The sequence below is a fragment of the Lepidochelys kempii genome, chromosome 1, assembly GCF_965140285.1.
Source record: "Lepidochelys kempii isolate rLepKem1 chromosome 1, rLepKem1.hap1, whole genome shotgun sequence".
NCBI lineage: Eukaryota > Metazoa > Chordata > Testudines > Cheloniidae > Lepidochelys > Lepidochelys kempii.
In genome coordinates this window covers 85,297,971-85,311,760 of record NC_136380.1, presented here as the reverse complement: position 1 = coordinate 85,311,760, position 13,790 = coordinate 85,297,971, and the positions used below count along the sequence as shown (strand labels likewise).

The following is a 13,790-nucleotide window of genomic DNA, read 5'->3' as shown; positions in this document are numbered from 1 at the left end:
TGTATTTTATAAACAGGTTTTGAGAACTATCCAATGACTAAGACTACTGTCTAGAGTGTGATACCACACAATCACAATCCTATCCTACTTCCTTTGCCATACCCCTCCACTTCAAAGGAACACAGCAGTTATGTACTGCACCGGCAACCATAATTCTAGAATTTCCTACTTTTGAGTGCTTGACTTGCAACCTCAGCATTCTCTTTAAATCATTTTTTTCGCACATCAAATCACAATTCTCTTTTCTAATGTATTCCATCAATTTGTCCCACTGTCTGTCATCAAGATCTATTTAGGTGCTTATTTTCACACATCTTCTCACACACAGGGCTTGGAAATTTTATCAAACACCTAACAGCCAGAGGACTAAACTAACTAGTCAAAAAAACCTGGTATGAAAATGAGGCAAGGGGATACGGAGCCAGGAGCTATTGCCCAAGGGAAGTACACAGTGAAGAGCCAGTCCTCCCCTCCCCAGCTGCTGGGTGGGAATGGGGAGTGATCTGGGATTCCTAAAAAGTTAAGGAAAGTGTGGGCCCCTTACTGAATGAGGGAGGCAACCTAGTGACAGAGGATGTGGAAAAAGCTAATGTACTCAATACTTTTTCTGCCTCTGTCTTCACAAACAAGGTCAGCTCCCAGACTACTGCACTGGGCAGCACAGCATGGGGAGGAGGTGACCATCCCTCTGTGGAGAAAGAAGTGGCTCGGGACTATTTAGAAAAGCTGGACATGCACAAGTCCATGGGGCCGTATGCGTTGCATCCGAGAGTGCTAAAGGAGTTGGCAGATGTGATTGTGGAGCCATTGTCCATTATCTTTGAAAACTCATGGCGATCCGGGGAAGTCCCGGACGACTGGAAAAAGGCTAATGTAGTGCCCATCTTTAAAAAAGGGAAGAAGGAGGCTCCTGGGAACTACAGGCCATTCAGCCTCACCTCAGTCCCCGGAAAAATCATGGAGCAGGTCCTCAAGGAATCAATTCTGAAGCACTCTGAGGAAAGGAAAGTGATCAGGAACAGTCAGCATGGATTCACCAAGGGCAAGTCATGCCTGACTAATCTAATTGCGTTCTGTGATGAAATAACTGGTTCTGTGGATGAAGGGAAAGCAATGGACATGTTGTTCCTTGACTTTAGCAAAGCTTTTCACACTGTCTCCCACAGTATTCTTGTCAGCAAGTTAAAGAAGTATGGGCTGGATGAATGCACTATAAGGTGGGTAGAAAGTTGGTTAGATTGTCAGGCTCAATGGGTAGTGATCAATGGCTCCATGTCTAGTTGACAGCCAGTATCAAGCAGAGTGCCCCAAAGGTTGGTCCTGGGGCCGGTTTTGTTCAGTATCTTCATAAATGATCTGGAGGATGGTTTAGATTGCACCCGCAGCAAGTTTGCAGACAACACTAAACTGGAAGGAGAGGTAGATATGCTGGAGGGTAGGGATAGGATACAGATGGACCTATACAAATTGGAGGATTGGGGCAAAAGAAATCTGATGAGGTTCAACAAGGACAAGTGCAGAGTCCTGCACTTAGGACGGAAGAACCCCATGCACCGCTACAGACTAGGGACCGAATGGCTAGGCAGCAGTTCTGCAGAAAAGGACCAAGGGTTACAGTGGATGAGAAGCTGGATATGAGTCAACATTGTGCCCTTGTTGTCAAGAAGGCCAATGGCATTTTGGGATGTATATGTAGGGGCATTGCCAGCAGATCGAGGGATGTGATCGTTCCCCTCTATTCGACATTGGTGAGGTCTCATCTGGAGTACTGTATCCAGTTTTGGGCCCCACACTACAAGACAGATGTGGAAAAATTGGAGAGAGTCCAGCAGAGGGCAACAAAAATGATTAGAGTACTAGAACACAGGACTTATGAGGAGAGGCTGAGGGAACTGGGATTGTTTAGTCTACAGAAGAGAAGAATGAGGGTTGGATTTGATAGCTGCTTTCAACTACCTGAAAGGGGGTTCCAAAGAGGATGGCTCTTGACTGTTCTCAGTGGTAGTGGATGACAGAACAAGGAGTAATGGTCTCAAGTTGCAGTGGGGGAGATTTAGGTTGGATATTAGGAAAAACTTTTTCACTAGGAGGGTGGTGAAACACTGGAATGCTTTACCTAGGGAGGTGGTGGAATCTTCTTCCTTAGAAGCTTTTAAGGTCAGGCTTGACAAAGCCCCGGCTGGGATGATTTAATTGGGGATCGGTCCTGCTTTGAGCAGGGGGTTGGACTAGATGATCTCCTGAGGTCCCTTCCAACCCTGATATTCTATGATTCTATGATTCTAACAGGGCGATATCATTGTGACAGACACTACAATGCCACTCAGTATCATTGTGGGCCATTGTATTCAATTTATGAATTGTTTATATAGGATTGTATTCTTCTTCATGGGGGAAGATTACCATAGCTCCTCCAGGAGCCTGTCCCCCCTCCCCCCGGCCCTTTGTTCTGACTCACATCCCAGCTCCTGTTGCATTAATCGAGAACCAGTTAGTCTAAATTAACTGTTGGAAAGGAGATGACAGTTCATAAATTGTTTCACTAATCTGTAACAATGAGTGTTAGAAAAAGAGCAAAAAGGAGAGAATGAGATGAATCAGTATATGTCAAGGTTCCTTCCCCACTCTGAACTCTAGGGTACAGATGTGGGGACCTGCATGAAAAATCCCCTAAGCTTATTTTTACCAGCTTAGGTTAAAACTTCCCCAAGGTACAAACTATTTTACCTTTTGCCCTTGGACTTTATTGCTGCCACAACCAAGCGTCTAACAAATATATATCAGGGAAAGAGCCTGCTTGGAAATGTCTTTCCCCACAAAATCCTCCCAAACCCTACACCCCCTTTCCTGGGGAGGACTCGTTAAAAATCCTCACCAATTTGCATAGGTGAACACAGATCCAAACCCTTGGATCTTAAGAACAAGGAAAAAGCAATCAGATTCTTAAAAGAAAAATTTTAATTAAAGAAAAAGTAAAAGAATCACCTCTGTAAAATCAGGATGGTAAATATCTTACAGGATAATCAGATTCAAAACACAGAGAATCCCTCTAGGCAAAACCTTAAGTTACAAAAAGACACAAAAACAGGAATATACATTCCATTCAGCACAACTTATTTTATCAGCCATTTAAACAAAACAGAATCCAACGCATATCTAACTAGATTGCTTATTAACCCTTTACAGGAGTTCTGACCTGCATTCGTGCTCTGGTCCTGGCAAAAACAACACACAGACAGAGAGAGAGGCTTTGTTTCTCCCCCACCTCCAGCTCTGAAAGTATCTTGTCTCCTCATTGGTCATTTTGGTCAGGTGCCAGTGAGGTTGTCTTAGCTTCTTAACCCTTTACAAGTGAAAGGGCTTTTCCTCTGGCCAGGAGGGATTTAAAAGTGGTTAGCCTTCCCTTTATATTTATGACAGTATATAAAAATGGGGTGCTGATATAATTCAAGGACTGCATTGAGGCTCTGATTTGTAAATAAGAGGAGAATGGACCAAAACTGTTGTCTCAGAAATTAGGCTTATTGGACTACATAATGAGATTGTAGCCTATTCTGTCCATCATCCCCGTTTAGAAGTTCTTAAAAAGAGAGTCTTTGGGAAGCAAAAGCATGGATTTTGGTGGCATTCCCCATAGGAAGGCAGATAGGCCTCTGCTTCGCTACAGAGACTGTCATTCTTTGTGACACCCAGGACTCAGTACATCAGTGGGACTGCCTGATCATCTGTGCTGTACCAGCAAGGACCCCGAGTTGATATACGTGAGATCCTGCTCTGTCTTCTTCCCTTCCTTTTTCTGTTCCAGTCCACCCTCCAGATTTTGATCAATTTTCATTCTGCTACAGTTTGGAAAGCTATGAAGAACAGAGAGACATTGCATCAGTATAAACTCACAACTAGACTTTTACACACCATATGGACTAGAAACTCTAAAAATATAAAACTTAGGTTCATTTAGAAGTTGGCTGCATTTGTTTAGGAAAGATTCTAGTTGCTGTGGGCAGGCCACATGTGTGTATATAATAATCTGCCTTGTAGAATTGCCATGAAGATTTATCAGCTCAGGTATAAAATCTTCTCATCCACTTTTACTGTTATGATGAATTAACAATGAAAAGCAAATGAAATCTTACTTATCCATTACAATTTTTATTCCCCTCAGTTTCTAATGTAAACCTACATATACATGCCCAAAATTTATGCAGAAGATTATTTATCTCCACATAATGCTGATTACAGTTACTATAGCAGTCTGTTATGTACAGCACAGAAATGAGTGGGATGCTTATTCTGGAATGAACAAAATAAAGTACATGTTAGCCATATAGATACTTCAGGAGAAACAGATGGATATATTAAGCGTTCACCATGTTTGGCAAATGAACAGTCGTTTAACCCATTCAACAACCAGATACACACTCACACATCTGCAAACAAAAGGGATCACCAAATTAAATGAATAGACAGCAGATTAAAAACAAACAAAAGGAAGTATTTCTTCACACAACACACAGTCAACCTGTGGAACTCTTTGCCAAAGAATGTTCTGAAGGCCAAGACTATAACAGGGTTGGAAAAGAGCTAGATAAATTAATGGAGGATAGGTCTATCAATGGCTACTAGCAAGGATGGGGAGGGATGGAGTCCCTAACCGCTTTTTGCCAGAATCTAGGAATGAGCGACAGGAGATGGATCACTTGAATATTACCTGTTCTGTTCATTCCCTCTGAATCACCTGGCATTGGCCACTGTCAGAAGATAGGGTACTGGGCTAGATGGGCCTTTGGTCTGACCCAGTATGGCTGTTCTTATGTAAAGGGACTAACACCGTAGAAATTCCAAATAATATGTACTGCTGTGGATTATGGTAATAATGATTTATTGTAGGAACTATGGAAGCAGAAATAGTAAATAAATTAGTGCTTGACCCTGTATTTAAAATGGTCAGATGTGCTCCCTTTTCTAATGTAAGAGCCAGGTAATTTGCACAAATGCCACCTGAAAATACTGTTCTAATTTAGGTTGTTCAATACTGTGTCAGGCATCAGCTGTCTTCAGCAAACATGCAATTAAATTGCACAAATAAATAAATAAATACATAGATGAATAAATAAAACTTTTTAAAATCATGCTCCTCTGATGCAGCTAGTTTGGGAACATCAGTTTGAGCCCAGTCATGTGAGGTAGTGTCCTGAATTACAGCTTCCAGCACTTCACAGGATTGAGCCTCATTTTAAATAAAAGAACAGGAGGACTTGTGGCACCTTAGAGACTAATAAATTTATTGGAGCATGAGCTTTCATGGGCAACAGCCCACTTCATCGGATGCATAGAATAGAACATATAGTAAGCAGATATATATACACATACAGAGAAGGTGGAAGTTGCCATACAAACTGTAAGAGGCTAATTAGTTAAGATGAGCTATTATCAGCAGGAGAAAAAAAAAATTGTAGTGATAATCAGGATGGCCCATTTAGACAGTTGACAAGAAGGTGTGAGGATACTTAACATAGGGAAATAGATTCAATATGTGTAATGACCCAGCCACTCCCAGTCTCTATTCAAACCCAAGTTAATGGTATCTAGTTTGCATATTAATTCAAGCTCAGCAGTTTCTCCTTGGAGTCTGTTTCTGAAGCTTTTCTGTTGCAAAAGTGCCACCCCTAAATCTTTTACTGAATGGCCAGAGAGGTTGAAGTGCTCTCCTACCGGTTTTTGAATGTTATGATTCCTGATGTCAGATTTGTGTCTATTTATTCTTTTGTGTAGAAACTGTCCGGTTTGGTCAATGTACATGGCAGAGGGGCATGTCACTATCATAGGAGCTAATCACATTAGCCATGCCATCAGGGGCTTGGTCACCTGCACATCTACCAATGTGATATATGCCATCATGAGCCAGCAATGCCCCTCTGGCTGAGTCATTACACATACTGAATCTATGGCATTCCTGAAATGCTGAAAAATATCTATATTGTGGTCTTCAACAGCAAAGTTGTGTTAAATGGGAGGATTTTTTTACTCATTTTGAAAGGAAAGAAGAAATATGATGCTGTTCTTGTGATTGATTTGGCAGGACTGTTGGCTGAGGAGGTTGAAATCATTCAGTCCTAGAACTAGGAGTAACAGCACAGGGACAGTCGGGGCAGATGGATAAGGACACTTGAGGACCTACTCGTTGGCTCTAACAGAAGGAGCCAGGAGCAGTTTGACTTTATGATGGAAAGAGTGGACTGGGCTGTTAAGTGGAAGGAATGTTTGTTTGTTTGTTTTTTTCCGGAAGCTGGAGTCAGCAATGGTCTGGTTCCTGGAGCAGAATGCTTGGAATAGGGAACAGGAGCTTGCCCAAAGAGACTGGGATCATGCCCTGTTGCAGTCCCTGGTACAAATGGTGGTGGAACAGATTCTGGTTCCAATTGCCCCAATAGCCATTGCTAGTGTCCAGAAACTGGCACCTCCTCCTCAAGCTACTCCTCCTCCTGCAGCCCAGGGTGCTCCTGAGGGGGAAGATCCAACTCTCCACCTCTATGATGTGGGGGGAGGCTGTCAGAATCCAGCACATCCTGCACTGGCACCTGGCCAGAGGGAGCCCTGTGAATGTACAGAAGGGGACAATAAGCCTGGGGCTGTGCCTGAAAGCCATCATGTGTTCAGCCCTGAAACGCTGCCCAAAAAATGCCCACATTTGTCTCCTCAGATCATTTTCTCTAGCTGTTCAGGGGAGGGGTTTACCCCCTTTTGGGAGAGGGGGGATCAAGACCAAAGACATGCTGTCGTAGGCATTAAAAGTTTTAATGCTTCCAGCAGCTCCCATTGGCCTGGAGTGACAAACCGTGGCCCCTGGGAGCTGTGATTGGCCCAATCTGCGGACGCAGCAGGTAAACAAACCGGCCCGGCCCGCCAGGGGCTTTCCCTGCACAAGTGGCAGAACAAGTTTGGGAACCACTGTTCTAGGACATATGGAGTGCATCTGTTCATCCAAATGAACTGTCTTGGGGATCTCCATTTACCTTTAACTGTTCAGTCTATATCAATCTAGTCTGAAAAATCCTTTCAGGGACAGAGTTGTATTATTGAAACCATCAGATTTTGTTACTGTTCTTTTTAAGAACTGTCCATACCTGCTGTTGTTAGAGCTGTGACTTAAGACTTGCTTGGTGTTGTTTAAAACACCTCTTCCCAGTTGGCATTTTCCCCCCTTCCGGTTATTTTTGTCTGTGGAGCACTCACTCACTTTCTTCATTGCCAAGTACTATCCTCTTTTCTTCTTTGATAGGAAGCCGATTATCTCCTAAAGGGAACGTTGGCAGGGCAACAGCCAAAGCTGCCTTACTATAAACAAGCACTCCTGTGTGACCCCGACTAATGCTGTTTCAGTGAAGTAACACAACAAACAAATTTAAAGAAAGAGGAATGATCTTATAAACTTATCAATGAAGGTTATTGAAACTTAGAATGTAAATTTCTTTCAGTCCTGTGGGGTGGGCAAAGATAAACTTATATTTGCTGTTTTATACTGACATTATAGTTTTGACTTTCCAAAGGGAAAACAATGAAGATGGTATTCTGAACAACATAGAAATCAATATACAAACATTCCAAAACACATATGGACCAGATTCCATAACCCTTACTTACAATGAGTAGTTGTTTTATTATGCCCCATATCCAATGGAAAGAAGTGGAACTACCTATGGGATAAGAGTATGAAAATCTGGCACAAAATAGTTAACTACAAGACAGTTTCTTTTGCAATCCTTGTATATACTAAACCAGTGGTTCCCCAACTTGTTCCACTGCTTGTGCAGGGAAAAGCCCCTGGCGGGCCGGGCTGGTTTGTTTACCTGCCTCGTCCCCAGGTTCAGCCGATCATGGCTCCCAGTGACCGCGGTTCGCTGCTCCAGGCCAATGGGAGCTTCTGGAAGCAGTGGCCAGTATGTACCTCGGCCCGTGCCACTTCCAGCAGCTCCCATTGGCCTGGAGCAGTGAACCAGGGGACACCATCATAGGCCCTAATCACATCAGCCACACTATCAGAGGCTCGTTCACCTGCACATCTACCAATGTGGTATATGCCATCATGTGCCAGCAATGCCCCTCTGCCATGTACATTGGCCAAACTGGACAGTCTCTACGTAAAAGAATAAATGGACACAAATCAGATGTCAAGAATTATAACATTCATAAACCAGTCAGAGAACACTTCAATCTCTCTGGTCACTCGATTTCTGATCTCAAAGTGACTATCCTTCAACAAAAAACCTTCGAAAACAGACTCCAACGAGAGACTGCTGAATTGTAATTAATTTGCAAATTGGATACAATTAACTTAGGCTTGAATAGAGACTGGGAGTGGTTGAGTCATTATACTAAGTAAAACTATTTCCCCTTGTTTATTCCTTTCCCCCTCCCCCCCCCCCCCCCCCCCGCCGTCACTGTTCCTCAGACGTTTTTGTAAACTCCTGGAAATGTGCTGGAAATGGCCCACCTTGATTATCACTTCAAAAGGTTTTCTCTCCCCCCACCCCACTCTCCTGCTGGTAATAGCTCATCTTAAGTGATCACTCTCCTTACAATGTGTATTTTTTCATGGTCTATGTGTATATAAATCTCCCCACTGTATTTTCCACTCTATACATCAAATGAAGTGAGCTGTAGCTCACGAAAGCTTATGCTCAAATAAATTGGTTAGTCTCTAAGGTGCCACAAGTACTCCTTTTCTTTTTGCACTAAACATACAATTCTTTATATTTGGGTAGGGACTGTATCTTCTCTCATAACTAATGTTGAACAGCACTTTACTTTATGTCAAGTGCCATTGAAACTAATGGGACTATTTTCAAGGTAAGGTTCTACCTGGCATGAGTAAGGGTGTAGTGATCAGGTCTCGTGTTTGCAAAGTGCACAGCACGCTTTGGGCACTGTGCAATACTGCAGAGTACTCATCATTTAGCATACCTGCACTGACTGCTTTCCCCTCTGCTTTAGAATTTTGCCTGGGTCAATGATTAATACTGAATGCTTCAGAGCTCAATTCTTCAATCTTTACTAATGCTGAGTAGCACTTCAATGAAGCCAAAAAGCAACCAAATGGGCCTGTTTCTAAAAGGAGTTAGAAATCAATGAGCTGCGTGGTAGAGTGAGCTACTGTTCAGCCATTGTGAATAAGGTTGGAAGATTCAGGCTCACAGCGAAGAAGGCAATTCTCTCTTTCTGCATCTCCCCATCAAAGCATAAGGGGAATCTAGAACAAACACAAGGAAAAAAACATTTAAAACAAAACAAAAACAAGCACTTAACCGCTTCTTGAGTCAGACCAAGTAGGAAATTATCTTATACTCTGAGGTATAACATTTGCTTACCCTTATCTTAAGCTTACCCCAGCACCCAAGAATTGTGCAGGAGGGACCACACACACAGACTCTATGGGTGCTAGGTCTCAGCTGGTATCTCCTTTCCCCCTTGCCATATGGCCTTGGGGATAACTGCAGAGAGGAGCCAGACAGACATTTCAGCTGGAAGGAGCAGAAGCAGCCAAAGATGGGATCTTTGGACTTCTGGACATTCCAGTCAAAAGTATAGAACATTCTCTGACTTTCTCTGTTGTGTGCTGATTGGTTGTTTGCTCCAACCCTCCTCATTCCCCTTCATTTCCCTCACAGTTTCTTCACCTCCGCTTCACTCCTACCCTCTTCTACTCTGCCCTGTTCCTCTTAGTCCCCTTCCCTTTTCTTTACATTTAGCTTATCCCCTCCTAGGAGCTCCCACCAAATAAATACATAAAATAAAATTTTAAAAAATCTTTGAATTAACATGCCATTTGCTGCTATCACATTGTTTTCTCTGCTTGTGTGTTCTACCCTTTCCTCCACCTGGTATCTGTCTTGTCTATTTATACAATATTGTTACATTGTTTCCTTGTACTCACCCATCTGTCTACATCCATTGGTCATCTCTTGTCCTATACTAACATTATAAACTCTTTGGGACAGGGACAACATACTTGTCTGTCTGTCTGTCTGTTTGTTTGTTTGTTTGTTTGTATGTTTGTTTGTTTGTTTTTCTGTGTTTAAACAACACTTGGTGCAATGGATCCTGGTCCATAACTAGGGATCCTACACTGTACAATAATACAAATAAATAAATAAATATCTTAATCATAGTACCTTAGCTTCCTCAAACACAAATGTGATTGATAGTAATAAAATTATCCAGTCATTAATGCTCAGCATATGTGAACGCAAGTTTATAGTGCAGGTAAAATAGTTTAGGAAGCAACTGGATTTGGGTATTTATATCAGTGTAAGTGTTTAGTATTGTATCAAAACGTTGCATATGCACGTTAGCCATGATTTAAAAGTATGGATAGGAGCACTGTGTCTAATTTCTATAACAAGAAAGAAATTAAATAAATATTAGATATACTCAGCTCTAATACTATCATGTTCTGAAAGCTTGTGGCAAGTCACTTAAGGGATACTGGTTAATTTTAAAATTGTAATGTATATTCTTAGTCAGATACTCTTACTAAAGTCAGAAGGGACCATCATAATCATCTAGTCTGACCTCCTGCACATTGCAGGCCATAGAACCTCACCCACCCACTCCTGGAATTGACCTATACCTCTGTCTGAGTTACTAAAGCCCTCAATTCATGATTTAAAGACTTCAAGTTACAGAGTATTCACTGATTACACTAGCTGAAACTTTCAAGTGAACCCATGCCCTATGCTGCAGAAGAAGGTTAAAATACCCCCGAGTGTCTATGCCAATGTGACTCAGGGGAAAATTCCTCCCTGACGCCAAATATAGAGATCAAATAGACCTTGTGGGCAAGACCCACCAGGAATATACGTGGGAAAGAATTCTCTGTAGTAACTCAGAGCCCTCCCCATCTAGCATTCCGTCTTACAGCCGTTGGGGATTTTTGTAGGCAATCCAGTCATATCATCCCCTCCATAAACTTATCTAGCTCAATTTTGGAGCCAGTGAGGGGTTTTTTGCCCCTTTTGCTCCCCTTGAGAGGCTGCCCCAGAACTTCAATCCTCTGATGGTTAGAAACCTTCGCCTAATTTCAAACCTAAACTTGTTGATGGCCAGTTTATATGTGTTTGTTCTTGTGTCAACATTGGTGCTTAACTTAAATAACTACACTCCCTCCCTGGATTTTATCCCTTTGATGTATTTATAAAGAGCAATCATATCTTCCCTCAGCATTGTTTTGGTTAAGCTAAACAAAACCAGCTCTTTAAGTCTTCTCTCATAAGATAAGTTTTCCATTCTTTGGAGCATCCTAGTAGCCCTTCTCTGCACCTGTTCCACTTTGAATTCATCTTTCTTAAAGATAGGAGACCAGAATTGCACACAGTACTGCAGATGAGGTCTCACCTTCTTATAATGATTCTAACACTTAGAATCATAGAAGATTAGGGTTGGAAGAGACCTCAGGAGGTCTCTAGTCCAACCCCCTGCTCACAGCAGGACCAACCCCAGCTAAATCCAGCCAGGATCCTGTCAAGCTGGCCTTAAAAACCTCTAAGGATGGATATTACACATAGGAAATCTATTCCAGTGCTTCACCACCCTCCTAGTGAAATAGTATTTCCTAATATACAACCTAGACCTCCTCAACCGCAACTTGAGACCATTTCTCCTAGTTCTGTCATCTGCCACCACCGAGAACAGCCTAGCTCCACCCTCTTTGGAACCCTGCTGCAGGCAGTTGAAGGATATGATCGAATCCCCCCTCATTCTTTTAGTCTGTAGACTAAATAAGCTGCCAGCCATATTGTTAAGCTGGTGAAGTAAAAGGGGTAGACTGAGCTCATGTGCTCCCTCTTTCTCTCTATTTTTTTACAATCCCCATTACACTACGGAGAGAAGTAATGAAGTGATATAATGGGTAGTGCTACTGTAAAACTGAGCTATGATGAAATCATCTGATTTTAAAAGGTGCTCTCACCTTTTGTCACACCTGACATCATTTTAAGATACTGATGTAACAACATCAATGGAAAATCTAACTGAAGAGATGATCAAGCTGTGGAAAACAGCACCAATTAAGCCTAAACATAAAAGCTGAATTATTACTTAATGGAACTTCACTGAAGAAATAGCTGATCTATTCTAATGAAAATTCTGATATTTGTATCAAAATAACTGTTTAATTTCACCTAACCTTCCAATGATTACACATAGAAAGTTCACACCTGTAGAATGGTTAATAAAACACAGAGGAGCTTGAAGCACTAATAATACTTGATAGTGATGTGATTTCATTTTTGTATTATTAGTTTAACACAGTTGGAAGGTGCATATTACAACTTGGCACATTGTTACATTGCACTGTATGAAAAAAGGAATAATTAACAATCTGTGTTAAGAAATAGAAATATTTTATATCTAATCCACCTCAAAATACTGATTTAAATTGTACATGTGCCTAAAAGAAAATATATTATTTAAATACTAAAATAATAGATTGTCTCAGCAATTGTCTCAGATTGAGCACCACCTGGAAGAACCTCCATTTAGGTCCTTGGAATTTAGTCTTTTTTCTTTCTTTCTCTGCAAATTGCCTGTGTAGCATAAAAATGTGGGATAAATATGGTTTTATTAGACTGTGTAGAATTTAATTACCTGTACGTGTTGTAGGGTAAATCCTACTCACTTCACTCAGATGAGCAGTCCCATTGATTTTAATGAGACTACATTTGTGAATCAGCTGAGCAAGAATATGCTTTTGACATGATTTGCCTGTACAGTATAAAAAAAGTTTAATACAGCTCTAATATTGACACTGTGCCATGAATAAGAACTATTTAGAATAAAAACATAGCCTAGCCTTTTGAAGTACAGTTAAGTATCCTGTCACAAAAACTGCTCTTGATATTCCATTGGTATTTACTGGTTGATTCCTTTCTGTAGCAAATATAAATATCTATTTATATTCTAAAATATGAGTCTTATTTATAAGTCACATGATTTGTTTAGGGTTTCAGAGTAGCAGCCGTGTTAGTCTGTATCCGCAAAAAGAAAAGGAGGACTTGTGGCACCTTAGAGACTAACAAATTTACTTGAGCCTAAGCTTTCGTGAGCTACAGCTCACTTCATTGGATGCATTCAATTTGTTTAAGAGGCTATTTTACATTTTACCATTTCTTGCCTCTACTGTGGGTTGTTCTGCACTATACAGTGTTGCCACCATAAGCCAGACATATATAAATCCAAATTCTGAAGTTTATACTGCAATTTAAACTGTGTTTAATATGTTCCCCAAAACTGACTGTCAAACAGTATATATTTTAGAGTCTAACAAATTTATTTGAGCATAAGCTTTCGTGAACTACAGCTCACTTCATCGGAATGCATCCGATGAAGTGAGCTGTAGCTCACGAAAGCTTAGACTCAAATAAATTTGTTAGTCTCTAAATTGCCACAAGTACTCCTTTTCTTTTTGCAAATACAGACTAACATGGCTGCTACTCTGAAACCAGTGTATATTTTGATATTTCAGTGAGAATTTCAAACTAAAATCTCATAATAATACATTTTGGAAATGACATAATTGTGACAAACCTAGATATAATAATAGAATACAATTATTAAACTCCTAATACTCCTGTATTCCTGATAGTAATTCTTAATTAACACTGTGATTTTCCCCTCTGGTTATCTGTTATCTGGACCGGTGATCTGCTCGGTCACTCCAATCCTTGACTCAGGGAGAAAGCCTTATGCTGCTCTGCTGTGAGAACCCCTACTCCTGGGCTGTTCATGCACAGCCT

General features: G+C 41.2%; 1 long non-coding RNA gene across 1 annotated transcript in view; it reads right to left on the bottom strand.

Annotated features, from left to right (window-relative positions):
* Positions 1 to 3,053: 3,053 nt before the first annotated feature.
* LOC140904727 (uncharacterized) overlaps positions 3,054 to 13,790 on the bottom strand; it is a 72,004-nt gene continuing 61,267 nt past the window's right edge. Inside the window, exons 2-3 of the long non-coding RNA XR_012156655.2 lie at positions 8,962 to 9,247; positions 3,054 to 3,854 (exon numbers count right to left, since the gene is read on the bottom strand). This is a non-coding gene — a long non-coding RNA (uncharacterized LOC140904727). The remainder of the gene's footprint in view (positions 3,855 to 8,961; positions 9,248 to 13,790) is intronic.